General features: G+C 39.2%; 1 long non-coding RNA gene and 3 pseudogenes across 2 annotated transcripts in view; 3 read left to right on the top strand and 1 right to left on the bottom strand.

Annotated features, from left to right (window-relative positions):
• LOC102725870 (glyceraldehyde-3-phosphate dehydrogenase pseudogene) overlaps positions 1–25,258 on the top strand; it is a 271,823-nt pseudogene that overhangs the window by 55,485 nt on the left and 191,080 nt on the right. The window lies entirely within an intron of this gene.
• LOC145722574 (uncharacterized) overlaps positions 1–25,258 on the bottom strand; it is a 365,423-nt gene that overhangs the window by 247,814 nt on the left and 92,351 nt on the right. The window lies entirely within an intron of this gene.
• On the top strand, positions 890–1,364 carry LOC102725567 (small ribosomal subunit protein uS17 pseudogene; annotated as a pseudogene).
• On the top strand, positions 12,378–12,848 carry LOC102750991 (large ribosomal subunit protein eL31 pseudogene; annotated as a pseudogene).

Raw genomic sequence — 25,258 nt, 5'->3', positions numbered from 1 at the left:
AATATTTAATACAATTCTTGACACAAAATTTAATTAATAAATATTAGCTATTACTATTTTCATTATCATTATTAGTTTTATTTCTAATACCACCAATAACTGAAATCAGGTACTCCTTACACCATGAATATTATCATAGTATTATCATAACTGATCTCCTCTCCAATATTTCTCCATTCAAATAAAACAAAATTAACCTCCATAAAATATTCCCTTTTCTCAAAAACCTCCAGTTACTCTTTAATTGCCTAGAGAATAATATCCAAGTTCCTTAGCCTGGCGTTCAGCACCCTGCACGACAGGCCTTACCAGGACTTATCTCTGTAACTGAATTCCCCACTGTTCTGAATCAAGTCCATGCTCACACCTTGCTCTCAGAGTACCTCACACACACACTCCCACCTGAGCCTTTTGCAAGTATCATTCCCTCTATCTGGAATGCTGTTTCTCCTTTGAGTACCTAAAACTCTAGTTATGTTCTGATATTCCCCCATGCTTTTATGGAATTTTTTCACTTTGAAATATTGTACCATGTATTGCCTATTCCAAATCTATCTAATAGTAATATAATGTGAACCACATGGGTAATTTTAAATTTACCAGTAACAACATTACAAAACTTTAAAAGAAACAGATGAAATTAAATAAAATAATACATTCAATATATGTAAAATATTATCATTTCAATGTAAAATCAATGTAAAAGAATTATTAGTGAGACATTCTACATTCTTTTTTAATTATTCCAAAATCCAGTGCATATTTTACATATATAACACATCTCAATTCAGACACTAAATTTTCATAGGCAATAATTGCTCTATATTTAGACTTTATAGACTATACAGTTAAAAAGTAAATTGACAGCCTTTTTCAGGCAGCCAGGAAGATGGCAGACTCTCAGACTGAGTGTGCTACCAAAAGTAGCCAACCATCTTTCAAAATAAATAGAGGGTCCTGCTTGGAGAAACTGGTAAGGAGAAGCTCCCATGATACTACAAAAACATTAGGCTGGGCTTCAAGATGCCCAAGGAGGCCACCGAGGGCACCTATATATACAAGAAATGTCCCTTTGCTAGTAATGTCTCCATCAAAGGGTGGATTTTGTCTGGTGTGGTGACCAAGATGAAGATGCAGAGGACCACTGTTATTCTCTTAGACTCCCTCTACTACCTCCAAAAGTACAACCGCTTTGAGAAACACAAGAACATGTCCATGCACCTGTCCCCATGCTTCAAGGATGTCTAGATGGGCAACACTCTCACGGTGGGCAAGTGCCAGCCCCTGAGCAAGACTGTGCGCTTCAACATGCTCACGAAGTCATGAAGCCCACTGGCACCAAGAAACAATTCCAGAAATTCTGAGACTAGACATCTGCCCACACCCTTGAAGAAAATAAAGTTATTTTTCCAGTAAAAAAAAAAAAAGTAAATGACATACCCAAATTGTTTCAAACATTCATAAAAGTTTTTAACTTAATGACATATCAATTTTTAAATTTAAATTTAAAAAATTAAAACTAAATAAAATTTAAAATTCAGTTCCTCATTTGCACTTACCACATATCAATTACTCAGTAGCCACCTCAGGCTAGTCACTATGTATTGGACATCAAAGACTTATACCTTTCATTAGACTATTAACTAAGTACAGTATCTTGTGTCACTATCTTGTGTATGATTCACCACAATGAAAATTATCTCATTGTTCACCAAACAATTTTCTGCCCCCTATAGAGTACTTACCATTAGTGATAGCTAATTCAAAGGAATGTTTTAGGGGCGCCTGGATGGCTCAGTCATTAAGCGTCTGCTTTCGGCTCAGGTCATAATCCCAGGGTCCCCGGGATTGAGCACCGCATTGTGCTCCCTGCTCAGTGGGAAGCCTGCTTCTCCCTCTCCCACTCCCCCTGCTTGTGTTTCTTCTCTCGCTGTGTCTCTCTCTGTCAAATAAGTAAATAAAATCTTTAAAAAAAAAAAAAAGGAATGTTTTAGATGTGAAGTCTTATATGGTCCATTATTTTCTTCTTTGAGTCACTGAAATTCCAAATATATATGTATATATACATTTGTGCGAATGTGTGTGTGAAAGAGAGAGTTTATTTTCCCCCATAACAGTCCTTGGACTCTTGGTACATCTCCATTGGTCTGGATAACCAAAAATTAATTAGAAAAATTCAAAATAATCTGGTATTCCATTTGATCTTGCCGCAGACATCAATCAAGCAAAAGCTGACTTGAGCAGATGGGTTTACTACTAATGCTTTCTGACCACCAATAGGTCTTGTCTCATTTCCTAAAGATACAAGCTCTCGTCTCTAGACCAACAAGGATGGGAGTTCCAGAGACATAAGAATTCTATAGAAACTAGTTCTATTCCATATCCCACAAAATTTAGTTTAGGAACAGCTGACTTTAGATATAACTTTATAGAGGGTAAGTAACCTTAGAGTTTTGAAAATTACTGAGGACCAATATTCACAGACATATCACCTAAATTAATACTTAAGGCCAAAAAATAATCCTGTCACAGATTTTATTATCCTAGACACTAAAAGAAAAAGACATATTTATGAAAATTTTCCCAATCTGGGCATAGCATTTTAGCTTCCAGGAGGTTTTCAAGCATGCATGTGCAGCCTCAAGAAGATCCAAGACAGAGCGGAATATCAGAGCACACTATCAGGAAGAAAAAAAAGAAAGAAAGAAAGACATTTCAGATATTTAAGATCCATGAAACCCTCACAAATTCAGATGTGAGTTGCACTATGAACAATAAACACCTACAGAAGAGCTGCTGTGTGCAAAACACACCGCTTGCCCTTGTGATTAAATTAAATCCCCTCTACTTAAGCATCAGAGACCACCCTACTTGTTCTCCAGAAGCTCAAGTCCTTCTGTCAGGCCAAAACATCCCTTCTCATAACAGTACGTGACCCCTTTCAACCTGGTCCTCAACTCAGGAAAGTGCTGGAAAAGTCCAGTGATCACATTCATAGAATAACTAACCATATCTATTCTCCTTTTCAATTTTCCCCCAATTACTTCCGTCCAAAAGACTTTGAAAGTCAATTTCTAACCAATGGAAAAAAATTTAGTATGAGTCTTTGTCTCTAATTCATCACATTCCTCTATTCCTAGTCTATGCCATCTTCCTTAAACATCCTTATAAACTTGCAAAAAGTGTCCCCCTATTTTTCTGATCAGAAAACCTGTATTTCAAAATAAATATTTCATATTCTTAAGTGCATATTTACTTCATATAGACACATAGATTTCATTCTCATCTGAAATATATTGTTCACCTCTTGAAACTCAGAAACCACATCTACTTTTTCCCTGCTTTCCAGTCCGCAGCTGGGCGTGGATTTATATCAAACTTGCAAGGGCATCACATCACACTTTTTTGGTAGACAAGATTTTATTTTCAGAGTAGGAATAAAGGAATAGAATAATCCCCACAGATCCCTTTCTGGACCTCCCCAGCCGGCTGTCGTGGCTCCTCACCTGGCCCTTCTTGGGAAACACAGGAAAAAGAAAAATGAGAGATCAGGACAGAGCCTGGACACTGCCTTAGGCTAGGATTTGCTAGTAAGTAAACAGCTTCTGACCTGAACTTGCCAGCATTCTCTCTCTCTTGAGACAGCAAAAGAGACAGGAGGTGCACAATGGGACTCCTAATTTTCAGGAGGCCTTCAAGTCGGATCACCTTACACCCGTACATTTTATCACTTGAGCACACTGCTTTTCCCAAAAGGATGCCATCTGAAGCTGGATATTCAGAGTCAGAAACAAGTCATTGGAATCAAAGCCCACCAGCCACAAAGAACATCCACTTAGGAAAACTATATCCACTCAATTGTCAAATTTGGCCACATGGATCACTATCACTTTGTTTTCTGGTAATGGTTTTACCTGGGGCTAAAGGTATTTTACTCCTATCTTTATACTGTTTTTTTGAAAAGGTCCAAAGGTATATCTTATCTATGAAATGTAAGAGAAAAGAGAAGAAGAATTTCCTTCCAATCAAACTACAATTCTGTATTTAAAGCTACCACATAATATTAAAATAGTAATTATAATACTTGACACTTATATGGTGTTGGTTCTTAGAACAGGCACTATTCTAAGAGCTTCAGGTATATTAATTCATTTAATCATAATTTATCAACTGTAAGAAACTTTTTCCAATGGCCACATTCGAGTCCCACAGAAGAAAAAAAAAAAAAATTGAACATCATAATTGTGTCTTCCTGTAGGCCTTTTGCCTTTTCCCGAAAGGGAACTGTCAGGAGGACTAGTAGAATGTGTAAGATGACATAACACTTCCTTGTCCCAACAGTCCTTATTCACTCCTCATATGGAGACACATCTTTATACTAAAAGAGCCCACATGCCTCTTAACCCTTCAGGTAACCTGACTTGGCCAGCTGCCCTTCCCTGCAGCCAGCAGATGCCAAACAGAGGAAGTGTATTTGCTCCGCGCGTCGGCTACTCCCGGGCAGATTCCAGAGCTGTTACTGGCTGCGGGGGCAGGCTTATCTAGGGACGTGTCACATGTTTGTGCTGTTATGTGATCCACCCTGGCTGCCTTGTGCTCCTAAAAGCTTTTTCCATTCAGTGACTTTTACACATTTCTAACAATTGTGAATGAGGTGCCCTGTGACTCCCAATCACAAGGACAGGCTTTTGTGGGTAGGGGAAGGCGATCTCTCACCACCTGAACGCAGCCCAGCTGTGAAGGCAGAGCTTCTTCCCTCAGCACCCTGCACTCGGGCTTCCCACCGCCAGCCCCCACCCCAACAACACAACAGCTGATCTCCGCCACCACCTCTGGCGCCCATAACCTCTTCACGGAAACTTCCCTTAGCAAACGATTCTTTAACTGCTACATCCGGCGGACACCTCTTGGGCCTCCTTACCCAACTTTGCTGGGGCTTTGATACTGTAGGCCCCCCTGCCCCTGGAACTTTCTTCTCTGGGCAGGACCACGCTGCCCTACCCCTCCCACCACTGTGGCTACAGTTCCTCAGCTCCCTTCCTCGCTTACTTCCCTCCGGGGTCCCCTTACCCCCTGCCATTACCCAGGTGTCCTAGTCAGCTTGGGCTGATAGCTAACAAAGTACCATAGACTGCATGGCTTATAAACAACAGAAATCTATTTCTTACCGTTCTAGAAGCTAGAAGTCCGAAGAGATCAGCCAGCATGGTGGGGCTCTAGTGAGGACCCTCTTCCCGGTTGCAGATGGCCAACCTGTTGTTGTATCCTCACATGGCAGAAAGAGGACATGAGAGCTCTCTGGGGTCTCTTTTATAACCCAAACATGAAGCCTCCGCCCTCGTGAGCCAATCACCTCCCAAAGGCCTCACCTCTTAATACCATCATATTAGTTGTTAGGCTAGCAGCATATGAATGTGGGGGGGGGGGGACACAATCAGTCCGTAACACCAGGTCTATGTCTGAGCTTCTCTCCTTCCTTCTCTACCAGTTTGCCCTAGAGAATCATATTTGTGCTTGCAGCATCAACCTACATGATGTCAACTCTAACCCTCATTTTCCAACTCCCACTTCTCTCCTGAGCTCCAGATATACTCTTGGAACTGCCCAGGAACATCCCAACCCACTCCCTCCCACCCAGCAACTCTTTCCTCCTGAGCCCCTTATCTCAATTAGTGGCATCACCCTCCTCAAGCTGCTGTACCATTGTGAAGCATGGCTATAAATTCTTTGACGTACCTGAGATTTCTGAGTTTGGGTCATAAAAAAACTGGCAGTTCTGCCTTGGTTTCTGGAAGCACGTGTTCTTGGAGCCCGGGGCCATGATGCAGAAAGTTCGATGATGCTCAAACAGCCATGCTTGAGAGGTCACATGTAGGGTGCTCTGGCCACTCATGTGAGTGAAGAGGCCGTCTTTGCAGTGGGTCCTCCAGCCCAGCCCTTCCAGCCCCCAGCCATTCTAGGAACCCCCTGCCATTTACATCATCCCACAAAACATCCCAGACATTGTGAAGCAATGGGGGGGTTGTCCTCACTGTGTTCTTGCTGAATTCCAAATCCACAAAAACCATGAATATTAAAAAAAAAAAAGAAAGATTGCTTTTTGCCACTAAATTTTGGGGTGGTTTGTAATGCAACAATAAATAACTATTAGCTTCCCAAGCTTCAAACATGGGAGTCATTACCTTCTTCTCTCCCATGTTTTTATTAACAAATAATTTCATTATGGACCTACTATGTGCCAGGCACCATAGCAAGCATTGACAACACTAATAAATTATGGTCCAGTAGAGAGGCAGTGCAAAGAAAATAAAACACAACAAAATAAAGCAGCATTTCCCAACCTTGTTCCCGAGAAATAAGACAGATATTTTTCAAAAGAGTTGTTTCATGTTCAGTAAAAACAAGTTCCTTTCCTGAATTACCTCTCAGGACCATTAGTATTCAAATGTATATAATAAATATATAAGAGAAACCTAAAGTACAGAGTTTCTGAAAAAAATTTGACCATAAGACAGATTTGGGGTTTTTATTTGTTTATTTGTTTGTTTTGTTTTGAAGAGAAACTCAAGGAAATACAGTCCTGCAAAACCCTATGGAAAGAATTCATTCAATAATTAGATGTAGAACATGAACTGGGAGTCTAGGAGAAGGGTGGCAGAGCCTTTCTCAGTCATCTGGGGACAACTCAAGGAGGAAGTAGCATCTGAAGTGAGACACAAAGAGGAAGAGGAAGGTGCCAGATGGGCACTGTGGGGAGGCAGACAATTAACTTGTGTAGAGGTACTGAGCAGACCTGGCTATTTAGGGAAGTCTAAGGAAATGCTATAGACCTCTAATATTTTTGCCTCTTTCTGAGAAGCAGATGCTCGAATTTCAAATTCAGGTCAGAAGCTGTTTACTTACTAGCAAATCCTAGCCTAAGGCTGTGCCCAGGCTCTGTCCTCATCTCTCATTTTTCTTTTTCCTGTATTTCCCAAGAGGGGCCAGGTGAGGAGCCATGGCAGCTGCCTGGAGTTCTCTCATCCCTTTATTTCTGTATTTACAGTAAATGTTTTCTTACCTTAAAATCTGCTTCTTATGTCTGCACTTCGAAAATAAATCAACTTGATCTAATGTCCCCACAAATTTTATACTGTTGCACATGAGATGCTGTGGTTTAGAGAATCCTGACCATATCCAAGCTGTGATTCCTTCATTTACTAGCCTTGTATTTTTAAGAATAGTGCTTCTAAGTCTGAGATTATTTAAAATAGTTGTGTCCTGATTCCACATGAGGAATGTTTATTGAAGTGTTGGTATTTTATAGAATAAATGCCGAAAATTTTTACAGAAATTCACAAGGCTATTTTAAGATGATGGGACAAATTACAACAAAATAAAGGTGACCACTGAAGGCTGTAGATACTTTAAGAGTATATATATATAAGACCATATATATATATGGTCTGTCTCTTTCTCTCTGTATCTCTCTGTCTCTCTCTGTCCCCATCTCTCCCTCCCTCCCCTCCCCCATATATATATGCTGCCAGACATATAAGGCAAACTTTAAAGTCATTTTTATAAAGAATTACCTTTCTCTCTCTGAACAAGAACAGCTTGGGAAGAGCTCTGGAATCCACTTAAGAAACTTCAGCAACACAGTGGAACAAAAAACCTGAGAATCATCACACAAAAAGGGAAGGAAGAGCAGCTTCATTTTGCCGGCATCATCCCATCCTTCGGGCCAGCCCTGCTTAGTGCCAAGAGGAAACTCTCCAGCTAGAAAGAGTTCCCCTGGCTGGGAAAGGGAGAGCAGGGTAGGTGACCAGCCTCCCAGCCTTTCGGGGCACCACACAAAGGAGCCGCTTTGGTTTTACCCCACCCAGAGGCCAGCAAAGCTGAGAGGAATTGAGACATCTAGGATCAAGGAAGAAGAGCAGGGGCTACCAGTATTAGCCACTCAGCAGGGACAACTGTGGTTCCCAGTGTCCTACTCTGCAGGGGATCCCAGTAGATTCTGCCATTGAATAAACCAATAGCCAGCTGGGCTGCTATGGACGCCCCGCAGATTTCACCAAAGTTCACCCCATGGCATTCACATTCACAGACACCAGCCCCCTGAGTCCCTTCGCACTCACTGCCTCCTTCCCATGCTGGAGCCTGGAACGCACACCAGCACCAGCCCACAGGCCTCTGCAGCTGCATGAGTACAAGAAGCCTGCCTGTAGCCTTGAGGCTGACCTCCCCCTGCCGTGTGTGCACTTGGGGCTAACCCCTCCACTGAGTACTAACACACCACTGGCCTAATCTCCCTCACCAGCTTCCACTGTGTGTGCCCACGGTGAGACTCTGCAGCCACAGAAGGGCACACTCACAGCCAGGGCCTGTACGGCCACATGCGGGTCTGGCTCTAGCCCTGCCTCTGTCACCGGCCTGCATCGCTGGGCTTGCTTGCAATTAGCCCCTCCAGCTGTGCACCTACACCTCACCAGCCCAACTGCCCTCATCAGCCTCCCCTGCTATTCTTGCGCCCAAGGGGAGACCCTGCAGCCACAAGAGTACATGCCAACAGCCACGACCTCCACAATGGCCAACGTGCCTGCAGTTGTACTTGGCCCTCGCTGCTGGTCCCGAACCCCACCATAACGTGTGTGTCTGCAGCCAGCCCTTGCCACTACACAGGAACCTGCAGCCAAGCAGGTGTACACCATCACTCTGACCACCACCAGTATCTGCCCTGGTATCTAGCCCCTGAACCTGGAGGTGCTGCTGAGGACCTCAACAGAATTTGCAACCACTGCAGAACCCAATACTCACGAAAAAACATACCATTGTTTATGCTATGGACCTTGGCAGCCTGAACAACGAGACATCACATTCCCCCATACCAGAACCACCACACGCCCTTGCACTTGATGTCCTGCTCCACTAGACCCATAATCACAGCACACTTCACTGTGCCCCCCAGTAGGTGAAAGTCTTTCCTTACTAAAGTCAGTCCATAAAGCTTGGGAGAGATCACTACTTCTTCAAATGCACAGACATCTACACAAGGCCTTAAGAATCACAAAGTACTAGGGAAACATGACACCAACAAAAGAACACAGTAAACTTCCAGTAACTGAACCCAAAGAAATGGAGATCTGTGAATATCCAACAAAAATTTCAAAACAATTGTTCTAAAGATGCTCAGAGAGCTATAACAGAACACAGATAAACAAGACTTAATGCAACACCATTAAGATAAACAATCTACACATCATTTGAGTCCCAGAAAAGGAAGACAGGGAGAAAGGAGTGAAAAGGTTATTTAAAGAAATAATGGCTGAGAACTTCCCAAACCTGGGAAGGGATTTAGACATCCAAGTTCAGGAAGCTAATAGTCATCCCACAATTTCAATCCAAAACTATCTTCTCTAAAACACATTATTTAAAAATTGTCTAAAATCAAAAATAGAGAATTTTAAAAACAACAACAGGAAAATAAATTCTCTCATACAAGGGATTCCCCATAAGATCATCAGTGGATTTCTCAGCAGAAACCTTGCAGGCCAGGAGAATGTAGAAGGATATATTCAAGATGCTGAAAGAAAAAACTGCCAGCCAAGAATACTTTACCCAGCAAAGCTGTGTTTCAGAAATGAAAGCAAGTAAAGACTTTCCCAAACAAACAAAAGCTGAGGGAGTTTATCACCTCTACACCTGCCTTACAAGAAATGCTAAAATGACTTTGTTCTTCAAGCTGAAACAAAAGGATACTAGCAAGTAATATGGAAATATGAAAACATACAACACACTGGTAAAGCTAAGTATACAGTCAAATTCAGAATACTCTAATACTGTGATATGGTGGTGTACTGACCCCTTAACTCTAGTATGAAGCTTAAAGGACAAATGTATTAAAAATAACTACAGCAAGAGGTAAAGGATCTGTATTCTGAAAACTACAGAATGTGTATGAAAGAAATTGAGGAGGACACAAAGAAATGGAAAAACATTCCATGCTCATGGATTTGGAAGAACAAATACTGTTAAAATGTCTATGCTCCCTAGAGCAATCTACACATTCAATGCAATCCCTATCAAAATACTATCAACATTTTTCACACAGCTGGAACAAATAATCCTAAAATTTGTATGGAATCAGAAAAGACCCCAAAGGAAAGCTGAAAAAGAAAACAAAGCTTGTGGCATCACAATTCCAGAATTCAGGCTCTATTACAAAGCCGTCATCATCAAGACAGTATGGTACTCATACAAAAACAGACACAAAGACCAGTGAAACAGGATAAAGAACCCGGAAATGGACCCTCAACTCTATGGTCAACTGATCTTCAACAAAGCAGGAAATATATCCGATGGAAAAAAAGACAGTCTCTTCAACAAATGGTGTTGGGAAAATGGGACAGCCACATGCAGAAGAATGAAACTGGACCATTTCCTTACACCACACACAAAAATAGACTCAAAATGGATGAAAGACCTAAATGTGAGATAGGAATCCATCAAAATCCTAAAGGAGAACACAGGCAGGAACCTCTTTGACCTAGGCCACAGCAACTTCTTGCTAGACACGTCTCCAAAGGCAAGGGAAACAAGCAAAAATGAACTACTGGGACTTCATTAAGATAAAAAGCTTTTGCAGAGCAAAGGAACAGTAGACAAAACCAAAAGACAACTTACAGAATGGGAGAAGATATTTGCAAATGTCTTACCAGATAAAGGGCTAGTACCCAAAATCTATAAAGAACCTATTAAACTCAACACCCAAAAAAACAAATAATCCAGTCAAGAAATGGGCAGAAGATATGAACAGACATTTCTCCAAAAAAGACATACAAATGGCTAACAGACACATGAAAAATGCTCCACATCACCAGGCATTAGGGAAATACAGATCAACACCACAATGAGATACAACCTCACAATAGTCAGAATGACTAAAATTAACAAGTCAGGAAATGACAAATGTGGGCGAGGATGTGGTGAAAGGGGAACCCTCTTACACTTCTGGTGGGAATGCAAGCTGGTGCAGCCACTCTGGAAAGCAGTATGGAGGTTCCTCAAAAAGTTAAAAATAGAGCTACCCTATGACCCAGCAATTGCACTACTAGGTATTTATCCAAAGGATACAAACATAGTGATCCGAAGGGGCACCTGCACCCTAATGTTTATAGCAGCAATGTCCACAATAGCCAAACTATGGAAAAAGCCCACATGGTCCATCAACAGATGAATGGATAAAAAAGATGAGGTATATTTATAAAATGCAATATTTCGCAGTCATCAAAAAAATGAAATCTTACCATTTGCAACGACATGGATGGAACTAGAGGGTATTATACTAAGCAAAATAAGTCAATCAGAGAAAGACAATTATCATATGATTTCACTCATTAGTGGAATTTAAGAAACAAAATGGAGAATCATAGAGGAAGGGAGGGAAAAATAAAATAAGACAAAATCAGAGAGGGAGGCACACCATAAGAGACTCTTAACTATAGAAACAAATTGAGGGTTGCTAGAGGGGAGGTGGGTGGGGGGATGGGGTAAGTGGGTGATGGACATTAAGGAGGGCACATGATGTAATGAGCACTGGGTGTTATATGCAACTGAAGAATCACTGAATTCTACTTCTGAAACTAATAATACACTATATGTTAATTAACTGAATTTAAATAAAATAAAAATTTTAAAAAATAAAAATAACTATAGCTACAATCATTTGTTAATGAATACATGGTATAAAATGAGGTAAATTGTGGCATCAAAAAACATAAAAGGCAGGAGTAAAAAGGTAGAGTTTGGGGTTTGTGGAGGGGGGTTGAAGTATACTTAACACAGAAAGTTATATTACTTTCAAGTGTACAAAATAGTGATTTGAAAACTCTATATGTTATTATGCTATGCTCACCACAAGTGTAGCTACCATTTGTCACCATACAACGCTATTACAATACCATTAACTATATTCCTTATGCTGTACCTTTCATCCTCGTGACTTATTCATTCCAATAATTGAAAGCCTATACCTCCCACTCCCCTTCACCCAAAAAGGTAGAGTTTTTGTATGTGATCAAAGTTAAGTTGTTATCAGTTTAAAATTGACCATTACATCAACAAAATATTTCAAGTAAGCCTCATAGTACCACAAAATAAAACCGATAGCAGATACACACAAGATAAAGAGAAGGGAATCTAAGTATACTACTACAGAAAATCATCAATTCATAAAGGAGGACAGAAGGAAAAAAAGAAAAAAACAAAGAAACTATAAAACAGCCAGAAAACAGTTAATAAAATGGCAACAGTAAATCCTCTCCTATCAATAATTACTTTAAATGTAAATAGAGTATATTCTTCAATTAAAAGGCATGAAGTAGCTGAATGGATTTTAAAAAAACAAAAAACAGCTTTCCAACCAGAGCCGGGCGGAATGGCTCCCGCGAAGAAGGGTGGCGAGAAGAAGAAGGGCCGTTCTGCCATCAACGAGGTAGTGACCAGAGAATACACCATCAACACTCACAAGCGCATCCATGGAGTGGGTTTCAAGAAGCGTGCCCCTCGGGCACTCAAAGAGATCCGGAAATTTGCCATGAAGGAGATGGGAACTCCAGATGTGCACATTGGCACCAGGCTCAACAAAGCTGTCTGGGCCAAAGGAATAAGGAATGTTCCATACCGTATCGTGTGCGGTTGTCCAGAAAACGTAACGAGGATGAAGATTCACCAAACAAGCTCTACACACTGGTTACCTATGTACCTGTCACCACTTTCAAAAATCTGCAGACAGTTAATGTGGATGAGAACTAATCGCTGATTGTCAAATAAAGGTATAAAACTGCAAAAAAAAAAAAAAAACAAAACAAGATCCAACTATCTGCTGCCTACAGGAGACTAAAAATAGCCAAGATACGGAAGCAACCTAAGTGTCCATTTTTGGACGAATTCATAAAGAAAATGTGATATATACACACACGTGTGTGTGTGTACAATGAAATATTATTCAGCCATAAAAAAGAAGGAAATCTTGCCATTTGCAATAACATGGGTGGACCTTGTGGACATTATGCTAAGTGAAATAAGTCAGACAGAGAAAGACAAATACTGTAAGATTCACTTATTTATATATAAACATATATACATATATAAACACAACACTTAGAAACAAAGAGTAGAATGGTGCTTGCCAAGGGCTGTGTGGTAAGAGAAATGAGATGTCGGTCAAAGGGTACAAAACTTTCACTTAATGAAATGAGTAATTTCCAGGGATTTAAAGTACAGCATAGTGACTATAGTTAATAACACTATACTGTATACTTGAAAGCTGCTATGGGAATAGAGCTTTAATGTTCTCACTATGACAATAACAAAAAATGATAATTATGCGAGATGAAAGATGTATTAACTAATTTTGTGGCAGACATTTCATGATACATGCATGTATCAAGTCATCACATCGTACACCTTAAGCTTACACAATGCTATATGTCAATTATATCTCAGTAAATCTGGGTGGGGAAAGAATCAGGAAAACAAATAACCCTTGGTAGCATATTTATATGACATTAAAACAGCACCTACTTCTCCACTCACAGTGCAGAGAAGAAAAAGATTCTGTCAAAAGTGCAGTTGCTAGTTCAATAGAAACCACTTGCTACATCAAACATATCTCAGAAAGTAAAGGTGTCAAAACATGATCTTAAACTTATAAGAGCAATTTCAACTTAAAATTTTTCATTTTGATCCCCCATATATTCTGACTTCAGGATTCACTTAAATTTAACTTAAATCTCCAAATCGCCAAATCGCCAAAAATCTAGGAAAACCTTCAGCACACTAGCAGTATTTTCAAGCCGGAATCCATTAAGTTTCTTTAAGAAACTTCATTGTGAAAAGCAGAAACTTATAAATGAGTAAGACATCTTCAGAAGCAATCTTATTTTGGAAAGTATTCCTTTAAAAGGAAGCAAAAAGTGGAGGCGCCTGGGTGGCTCCGTTGGTTAAGTGTCTGCCCTTGGCTCAGGTGATCGAGCCCCACGTTGGACTTCCTGCTCAGCAGGGAGTCTGCTTCTCCTTCTCCCTCTGACCTTCTCCCAGCTCGTTCCCTCTCTCAAATAAATAAATAAAATCTTTTTAAAAAATAAAAAAAAAAAAGGAAGCAAAAAGTGTTGTTTATGAAGGCACAGGGAAAAAAAAGTGTTGTTTATGAAGGACACAGGGAAAGTTAAAAAGAAGCTCAACTTTAACCATAATTAGAGAATCAGAGAACTGAATATTTAAACCACCATGATATACTGTTTCACCCACAGACTATCACAACAGTGTAAGCTGGTAGTACCACTTTGGAAAACAATTTGGTGTTAACTGTTAGAGTTGAGAACCTAAAAATAAAATAAAATGAAGAACCTGTGTCCTATTCATTCTACTCCTTACCATGTATACTAGAATAGTAGCTTTCAAAATTTAGGGTTATGAGCCCCCAAAAAAATATTTTTATGTCACAATTCAACACATGCATATATAACACGCACATATACTCATACGTACTGAAGTAAAAGTTTTATGAAACAATCCTCAGCCCCTAGATGTAGAATGCACTCTGACATTTTCCAATCTAGTCTAGTCTAGCGTTAAGAATTTTTTTTAAATGCTAGTCACAACCCACTAAATTGATTTCATATTCCAATGATGGATCACAAACCATAGTTTGAAAGACACCACCCTAGTGAAACTAACACACACCGCAAGATATGTACGAGAATACTCATAACTACATGATTTACAACAGTCAAAAGAAGGAAACAACTCAATTTTGTATTTTAGATAAATCTAAATATGTTCACAGAGAAACCATAAGTTCATAGAATCCAATGCTACATAGCAGTAAAAATGAATAAACTACGGTTACACACATCTTCATGAATGAATCTCAGACACATAGCGTTGAGTGACACATGCAAGTTACAAAGGTGTAACTCCATTTATACAAAATCCAAAATCATGCAAAACTAAATATGGTAAACTGTATAAGTCTTAAGGAAAGGAGAAACACAAAATTCAGGGTAACAATGGCCTCTGAGAGGCGGCAGAAAAGAAAGGGGATGGAGGGACAGAAGCGCAAAAAGGGACTGCATATCACCATGGCTGTACTTTCACACCCAGCTCTCCCGGGCGGCCCCTTTTGCTCAAAAGACTTCCCACCTCAAAGCCCTCTCAAAATACAGTCCTCCTCCCATCCATTTCCACAGCCCTCTGCTCACTAACAAAACTGTTCAGAAATAGTTGTTAACCTTCACAGGCACAATATTTGTAATGTAAAGACATCAAAATGAGCTGATAGTGATACTGACACTTAAAGGACCTAATGGCAGAGGTTCCGTGAATGTCAGCAGGAAAGACAAACTGAAATTGGCAGAATTGCAACAGTCAGCAAATTTCATCACCTAAGAATCGCCAATTACACAAGGACCCAGAATAAATTCATCAGATTAGATTTTTACTAAGCAGAAAATTAAATAGAACTACTTGCTCAAAGACAAAAAAGAAACAAAGCCTTTGGATGCAACCCTGTTTAAATGAATTTGCACCATGTAGGAAAGAGAAATAATAGATTTGACTGTGATGTTATTCAGACACCACAGATAAAGTATCAGTGATATCTAACATTATACAGTGACAACAGGGACAGCGATTTACAAAGTCCAATGTAAACAACCTAAAATTTAAGAGCATTTAGTTGTGTTTGTTTATATGATCATCTTAGCAAAAATTCCAAATAATCTATCTTTCTGGCTGTCAATGTCAACAAGCTGGAAATAGATTGTAAGTTCAGGGTTCAAATAACATCCTCATCTTTCTGTGAATCTATCTGATAATGGTCAAGAACCTTAACAGTTAGATGGTGGACACTGAACCTTTTTAATATTTTCTAAGCAATTATAGAGAAGTTCTTCTTCAAAAAGATAAATAATAAAACAATCATTTATTTGTGTCATGCTTCTAACTCTTTAGCTGACCAGAACACACCATGAACTTGTAAGGCCTCAAACAGGCAAAACATACCAAAAACCCATTCATTTTATTCTTCAAGAGAGGCAGAATTATTCTCAGGTTCTTTCAGGAAAAAAAAACAAAAACAAAAACCCTGCAGCTTAGAAATAGTACTATATCATGACAACAATGAGAAATCACATTGATAAGACAGACAAGAGGAAAAAAAAGAGCTATAAGTTCTAATTTTTCTAGAAGGGATTTTTTTTTAAATACCACCTACTGTAGTCCCAACAGTTTATTTTTGCTTTTGTTTCCCTTGCCTAACAAGACATATCTACAGAAAAGTTGCTGTGGCCAATGTCAAAGAGGTTACTGCCTGTGTTCTCTTCTAAGATTTTTATGGTTTCAGGTCTCATGTTTAGGTCTTTAATCCATTTTGAATTTATTTTTGTGTATGGTATAAGAAAGTGGTCTTGCATGTTGCTGTCCCATTTTCCCAATACCATTTATTGAAGAAACTGTCCTTTTCCCATTGGATATTCTTTCTGCCTTGTCAAAGATTAACTGACCATACAGTTGTGGGTTTATTTCTGCATTTTCTATTCTGTTCCACTGACCTATGTGTCTATTTTTGTGCTGGTACCATACTGTTTTGATTACTACAGCTTTGTAATATAACTTGAAGTCTGGAATTGTGCTGACTCCATCCTTGTTTTTCTTTTTCAAGACTGTTTGACTATTCAGGGTCTTTTGTGGTTCCATACAAAGGATGTAATCAGTAAAACTAAAAGGCAACCTATCAAATAGGGGAAGGTATTTAGAAATGGTATATACAATAAAGGGTTAGTATCCAAAATATATAAAGAACTTATAAAACTCAGGGTGCCTGGTTGGCTCAGTCAGTAAAGCATGTGACTCTTGATCTCGGGGTCATGAATTTGAGCCCCGTGCTGGTGATAGAGTTTATTTTTTAAAAAATCTTAAAAAAAAAAAAAAGAACTTCTAAAACTCAACACCCAAAAAACAAATAATCCAATTAAAAAATGGGCAGGAGACACGAACAGACATATCTCCAAAGAAAACATCCAGATGGCCAACAGACACATGAAAAGATGCTTAACATCACTCATCATCAGGGAAATGAAAATCAAAACTACAATGAGATACTACCTCACACCTATCAGAACAGCTAAAATCAACAACACAAAAAACAACAGATGTTGGTAAGGATGTAGAGAAAAAAGAACTCTTGTATACTGTTGCTGGGAATGCAAACTGGTTCAGGAGCTCGGAAAACATATGGAGGTTCGTCAGAAAGTTAAAAATAGAGCTACCGTATAATCCAGGAATTGCACTATTCGGTATTCACTCAAAGAATACAAAAACGCTAATTCAGAAGGATACATTCACCACAATGTTTATAGGAGCATTATTTACAACAGCCAAATTACGGAAGCAGCGCAAGTGTCCATCTACTGAAGAACGGATAAAGAAGATATGAATATATATATATACATATATATGTATGTATATATGTATGTATGTGTATACACACACACACATGCACAATGGAATATTATTCAGCCATAAAAGAATGAAATCTTGCCATTTACAATGATATGGATGGAGCTAGACAGTATTATGTTAAGTGAAATAAGCTAGACAATGACAAATATCATATGATTTCACTCATATGTGGATTTTAAGAAACAAAACAAACGAGCAAAGGGTAAAAAAGAAAGAGAGAGACAAATCAAGAAACAGACTTTTAATTATAGAGAACAAACTGATGGTTACCAGAGTGGAGGTGGGAAGTGGGGGATGGGTCAAATAGATGATGGGGATTAAGGAGTACACCTGTGGTGATGGGCACCAGGTGATATATGGAAGTACTAAATCACTATATTGTACACCTGAAACGAATATAACACTGTATGTTAACTAACTAGAATTAAAATGAAAAAATTTTTAAATTAAAAAATTTTAAAAATACCTACTTCAGTAGTTTCTCACTGCATTGTTTCTATACAAAGTAATATCTGCTATTCACATTTGTGACTCCAAGTGATCAAAAAGAACTAAATCATCCTTCAAATGCTTTGTATTTAAAATCCCTAGTTAGGTATGTGATACATAATAATAAAAATGCCTAAAGTTTAGCGGAACCTTGGTGGCTCAGTCGGTTGAGCATCCAACTGTTGATTTTGGCTCCAGTAGTGATCTCGGGGTCCTGGGATTGGGCCTCACATCAGGCTCCGCACTCAGCATGGAGTCTGCTTGAGATTCTCTCCCTCTGCCTCTGCCTCTCCCCCTGCTTGCTCTCTCTCTCTAAAATAAATAAACAAATCTTTTTTTTAAATGCCTAAAGTTTAAAGCATTAATATGTTAAAATTAACTTATATGGGGCACTGCCTCAATTCTACATATCTCATTCCATATAAACGAGCTATTCACATACCAGATGTCAACTAGTCAGAAAATGAACTTTTTATCTAAAATATCTTACTTATTCTTTGCAAACTTTCATCTTGAAGGCGACTTTGATATTTCTCATTAGAGCTCTTTGTAGGCATCTCATCTTGAATCATTTTGGCACTCCTAAAAGTCATCATTTCTTCAGTGTTTGGAAGTGGTTTAATTTAGATTTCAAGTTCCCAAGACAATGCTTTTATTCAGAACTCATGCAGTGTCAGTAATTATAAATGTTAAACATCAGTGAAATGCCATATAAGCTTGGCAGCCACCATCCAAGAACAGTGCTTTGATGATGTCCACATTTTGTGGAAGAACTGCCTCATCTTCTCCCAACAAATTACTCCTTCCCTGCATCCATGTAATTTTCCCTTTAGAGAGTTGTGAGGCAATATTTTTTCTGTGGCTTACATTAAAAAAAAAAAAACTCTCAATGATGGAAAAGAAAAAAGTTAAAATTCATATATATATTTTACTTTATCAAATAATATATTATATCCAACACAAACTGCCGTCAAATTTCTTGCCTCAAAGGAAAGAATCAATAATCCTTGGAGCATTAATAGTAAAACTCAATAAGCTAACTCTCAGTGGTTTTGCCTGGCAAAGTGTTTTCTCCCCAAATGGAACAATAAAACCTCAGTTTGAGACTCTTTACAACTATGCTGACCCACCGGGAAAGAGACTTAGTCAACATAGAAAAAAAATGGGCATTACATTAGGGAACCTACCAGAATGATCTGTGTCATTATCTCATGGTGACCCTTGTCACATGATTGCTTCTCAGATAGTATGGGCTTTCTAGATCATTATACACCATGTCTTAGTTAATAAGTTTATCACTTGATAGAATTCTCTGAGTACACTACAATTCTGTTGACATTTAGTTCACTGTTACCAGAACTGTTCTACAATTTATATAGCCCTTCTTTATTTTGGATTATAAACAATTTTAATCCACTAACTCCATAAATAATCTAATTCAATAATGTAGCCATAAGTCACTCTTAATATTCTCCAAAGTTGCCCATATGTATGCACATCTGTGTGAAATTCCTGTATAAACCCTCAATATTCAAATGTCTGATATTATTTTGAAGTCCAAAACTATCAACAAAAATCTAATTAAGAAGTATATATATATATGTATGTATACAAATACATTTCTGTGTATATGTGTACACTTTTTTCTAGAAAGAAAAAAGACCTATGGAAAAATACTACTTCTGTTTTAACCTCTTCTTTTATGTTACCTGATTTTTTTCAATTTTTCTACACAGTGTTATTACCTTTGTAACATAAAAATACAAGCTTTTTACATCTAAAAAAGCTAAAAACTCAGTTGTGCCTATTATAGAGCTAAGCAATATACAAGCAGAGTACAATAATTAGATCATATATAAAAAGGCAATACAATATTTTCCACACCTCTAACCTCATATGTTTAGAAAGGAATAGGGATAACTTGTCTCCTGCAGGTGACCTCCCAGAGAGAAGTTTAGGGCCTCCCACAAACTGTGTTGGAAACTGACTATGGCCAAGTGCTTAAAACAATTAAAACTGGTCAATAGCAAGATTTGGACTCCAGCTCCCCAAGAGGTCAGGAAAAGGACTGGTGCTTCCTTCAGTGATGATGATGCTAATCTGGCTGAGAGCTGACCACTTCACACAGCTGTAATTTCACTGCATGGACCCCAGAACCCAGATCACCTGGGAGAGCCTGGTGCCCTGCCCCGATAGCCCCTAATGTGAGCTGGCGGCTGCGAGCTAGAGATAGGTCCTGCAATATCATACTGCTACACCTTCCCAGCTCCCAATCACAGGGAAGGTGTCTGTGCTTCCCTAACCACACAAGTTAATAACCCTGTAAGATCAGGGTCCCCCTCCCAGAAGATGTTTATAGGTTTTTTGAGGAAACGAAGGAAATATAATGTAGGTAATTTATGTTTATCATGCATGCAGACTGGGAGTAAAAGCTGGAACATGAAGGCAGCCTTACAAATATATTTCTCTAGCTTAACCCCGACCTGTTTCACAAAAACTCTAATCTCCTTCCAAAACCTCCCCAACAGATCTGGGAATCCACAGATCTTGTCTAGTAGGCTCTCTGCTAGTCCTCTTGTCTACACTAGAGCATTACAATAGCAAAAGAGCAGCCTGCAACCCCCAAGGTACGATTGCTGCTGGTGTGGGTTCTATTCTCCACTGACGTCAGAGGAGTGACGTTCAGGCCAGCTCTCAGTATACCAACAATGCTGCAAGTACACTCAGAATTGAGAAAAGGAGGAAGATCCCCAAAGTCCAACATCTGGATTGCATGAGGTTGAATGTTTCCAAACTGTAATGGATTCATTGGAGATGGATATGAACCAAACAAACGTCGTATTTGTTCTTAGACAACTGCTATCAGAGATAAACAGATGAATAAGACAAACTCTTGTCCTCAAGACATGATCTGGCAGAGAGCTAAGATACGCCATAAACATAAGAAAAACAATGGGTAAAGCCTCATTAAGGGAGGTACACAGAGCTGTGGGAGTTCACAACAGGAAGAGGGCATTTCCCAACCATGAAATCTAGGAAAGTTGAATGGAGAACAGAGACTTTGGAGATGGATGAAAGAGGACATTCCTCAAAGAGCGACAGCCCATGGTCGATAGCGTGGGAGCCCTAGAGCATATACTGATCAATGGTAGAAATATATCCCAGGAAAGTATGTCGGACCAGATCCTTGAATCTGATGTCAGATTATTCCTATGTGCCCTCACCATTAGATCCTATCTCTTCCCCTTGGCTTACAACCTATCAGCCCTCTGCTTCCAACCTCTCCCTTCCCCTCACACTCTATGTAACAGCCAGACCATTTGGTTCCCTCAATGTGTCCTGTTCTCCCTGAGCAGCAGACCTGTACCCATGCCATCCTCTCTCCTCCTGTCACACACTCCATCCTTTTCCTTCCCCCAACCCCCTCCACTTCTATCCTGGCCAACTCACACCTGGTTTCTCAGGCCCAGCTTGGTCTGGTGTTTCTCAGGAAGTCTTGTCTGATCACTACTTCTTATCACACTGTTCTACTTGTACCTATGTGTTCTGCCAATCTGCAACCCCCTGAAAGCAATGAGTGCATCTTTCACATGCATCATTTTATCCCTGGTGCCTAACACAACGTCTGACATACAGTAACTGCTCAATAAATAATTCCTGATGGAATGAGTAAATGGATAATAAATGACAAAATAATATCTTGACCAATAAACTATTTTAAAAATACACAGAGACTGGAGTAATTGACAGCAACAGATATTTCAGTTCTTATTCAACAATATCTCAACAGTATGAAACATTTTCTTGATGATGTGTGTTTCATGAATAGATGGTTATGTAACAAATATTATTTGCTAGAGGGAAAATTCCATGCAGTTGCCAAGTTACTTAACTCCATGCATCCTATCTCAGGGCTTTAATAAGCTTTTCATCTCTGACAATGTGGTAGTGACTGCAAAAGATAAAATGCTGCCTGTGATTTCATATTTCAGAAATCCTCAGTGAGGTGTCATGGTTAAAACTCCTCTCCTCCAGCTCCCAAGGAGGATCAAAATTCTACCATCTCCCAGGGCTAATACAATTATATTGTAAAGTGAACTTAAAATTTATGAATGTTTATACTGAGCGAAATGTGGAAGAACTATACTAATGATTTAAAGGAGAGAGTGTAATGATAAAGTAAAATATAGGCTTTTTGGAGAGAAATAAATTTCAAAAACATGAAGAACTCGAAGAATAACAAACAAATTTGACGTGGTGCATAGAGAAATCTGGATATGCATGATACTTTTAAAACTGATGTCATGATACTTTGTCATGACACTTTTTAAACTGGAGAACAGAATGAAATCCAAAAAACAAAGAAAAAAACTCAGAATGATTTCTGCCAAGAGGGAGAAAATGTACAGCTATTCAACTATCAAAGAATAGCTTATAGTTCAGAAAAAGAAGCTTGCTGCTTTAGAAAGGAAGGCTGGATTTATATAAGGTTGAAATGCCTACAGAGAAAGCTATTTCCACTTGGAATCGAATGGTACACCTGAGGCCAAGAAAGAAAAACTAAACGACCAGAGAGTTAAGTCTACCATACTCATACTCAGAGATAAACCAAGAGCCACACACTGCCATAGAAGAGTCTATGTAAGTGAAGCTGTGTATTGGATGAGGCTGTGTATTGGATGAGGCTGTGTATTTGAATGAGGCTGTGTCGTGGATGAGGCTTTGTATTTGAAACTTACACAGGTTGCACATAGTTGTATCTTAAGATCTCCACAAATAACAGTGAAGGATCATTATACATAGGGGTCAGTATAACTTCTCATTCAAACTGGGACACTTTTAAGAGTATAAGGGGGTGATACTAATAATTAAACCAGTGCTTAATTAAATTGAAACTGTCGCAGTCAAACTGAGATGTAAAGTCAACTGAATTACACATAAAACCCCTGTAGTGTGCCAGAGAAACATTTTGAAGAAAGGACACCAAAGGTGAAATCTTCAGAGGAAAAAATCCAACTTCTCTGAGGAGGTGGACAAAAGTTACCCAAGCAGAAGAGAATCGGAGAGCCTTCTGCTTAGGGGTTGACCTAGATGAAACGTGGTTGCATGCCTTATATCCTATGTTACTGGGCACACACAATATTTGCACAACTTATAAATAATTTGCATCTGAAATGTCTTGATGTTTATATGCCCTTTCATCGTTTCTCCTAAGTTGATGATGTCTATGAAATTTTAAGACCCTAATTGTGAGGAATTTTGTTCAGCTTCCTATAGACAGGCTTAGCCTATGTTGCTACTGCATAATGCATCCAGGGGGAGTATGCAGATTACTTCCATCTCTGAAGAAATCTCTTGTTACAGCTCATGGATTAACCACCATCATTTTCTTACGTGCGGCGTATCATGCATGGTGATGCAGCACAAATGTCTTTGGAACATGTATAGGTCAGAGTCCCGCAGGATTCAAGGCACACTCAAAAGTAGTGAAGGGCCACTTTCAAAGATGGGCAAGGTGAAAGGCAACCAGAGGGATGATAAAAACACCCTAAGACCAAGTGAAATAAGTCAGAGAACCACAAATATAGTATGATTTCACCTCTATGTAGATCTTAAAAAACAAACAAACAAAACAAAACAGAAACAGACTCTGGGGGCTGCCAAAGGGGAGGGGAGGTGGGGGGTGGCCAAAATAGGTGAAGGGAATTAAGAGGTACAAACTTCCAGTTATAAACTAGGTAAGTTACAAGGATGTAAAGTACAGCAAAGGGAATATACTTAATAATATTGTAATGACTCTGTATGCTAATAGATGGTAACTAGACGTATCATGGTGATCATTCTGTAATGTATATAAATGTCGAATCATGCAGCACCTAGGTGGCTCGGCTCCGGTCATGATCCTGGAGTCCCAGGATGGAGTCCCACATCGGGTTCCCTGCTCAGCGGGGAGTCTGCTTCTCCCTCTGACCCTCCCCCCTCTCATGTGCTCTCTCTCTCTCAAATAAATAAATAAAATCTTTTTTTAAAAAAATAAATGTCGAATCATTATGCTATACACCTAAAACTAATGTAATATTGTATGCCAACTATACTTCAATTAAAAAAAAAAAAAAAACACCTGAGACCACTGCCACCCCTAAGCTTGAAAGGATAAGGAGAAAGAGACATTACAGGAACCTGGAAAAAGATGTAACTATAGGAGAGACCTACCAGATAGGAGCCATGGCCTTTGGTAGAGGAATGCAGCCTCTGCTGACCCCCAACCTTATAGGGAAGAAGCTGTGGAATAAATATCCCGAATTCCCCTTCCTCCAGCCATCCAGTCCCTTGTTGGTCCTTCTCTTAGGCATAACCCATAGGTCAAGCGTGCCTAGCTGATAAAAATCCACAGAGATCATCCTCCTGGGTAACAGGAGGGTGAACATGGAAGAATGGATCCAGAGAGACAAATGGAGACTATTCAGCGGAATTTAACTGAATACTATAAAAGACTATTTCTAAAGTCTAGATAGGTCATATACATCCTTTAAGTTTGTAAGCAAAAACTAAGAACATTTTGATCTTCACAGCAATACCAGAAATAGAGCAGGTATTATTAGTATAATACTTATTTTACAGATGAAGAAATACTAGACAGAGAAGAGAAATTACTTGCCTAAATCATCCAAAAAATAATCAGTGAATGCCATTGTGTCCACGAACTTGTCAGAGAACCGATTATTTCCTAAGTTTGGCTTCTACTTCTAAACCCAGAGATCTTTCCATTTGTCCTTAACAACATAATCTTGTATATTCCCCATTGTATCATAGAAGAAGACTAAAAATGAATTATACAAGCATATACCAAAAGAGATTTACAAAATGAAGGCACTGTCTTTGCCTTCCTGGGGCTCCTAGCTTATGAACAGGAAAAGAACATCACTCAGAAAAATGTGGGAATGGAGGTGCCTGGGTGGCTCAGTCGTTAAGCGTCTGCCTTCGGCTCAGGTCATGATCCCAGGGTCCTGGGATCGAGCCCCGCATCGGGCTCCCTGCTCAGCGGGAAGCCTGCTTCTCCCTCTCCCATTCCCCCTGCTTGTATTCCCTCTCTAGCTGTCTCTCTCTCTCTGTCAAATAAATAAATAAAATCTTTAAAAAAAAAAAAAGAAAGAAAAATGTGGGAAGACTATCAGTCAGTCAATGAGCGTTTCTCCAGCACCTACTATGTACTAAATGCCAAGTACATAAAACTTGTGTGGATGCAATTAGCCACTTTATTTTTGTG

This window comes from Leptonychotes weddellii, chromosome 7 (genome assembly GCF_054177405.1).
Source record: "Leptonychotes weddellii isolate Sample4059 chromosome 7, ASM5417740v2, whole genome shotgun sequence".
Taxonomy (NCBI): domain Eukaryota; kingdom Metazoa; phylum Chordata; class Mammalia; order Carnivora; family Phocidae; genus Leptonychotes; species Leptonychotes weddellii.
Note: the sequence above shows the minus strand (reverse complement) of the source record. Positions and strands in the feature narration are given on the sequence as shown.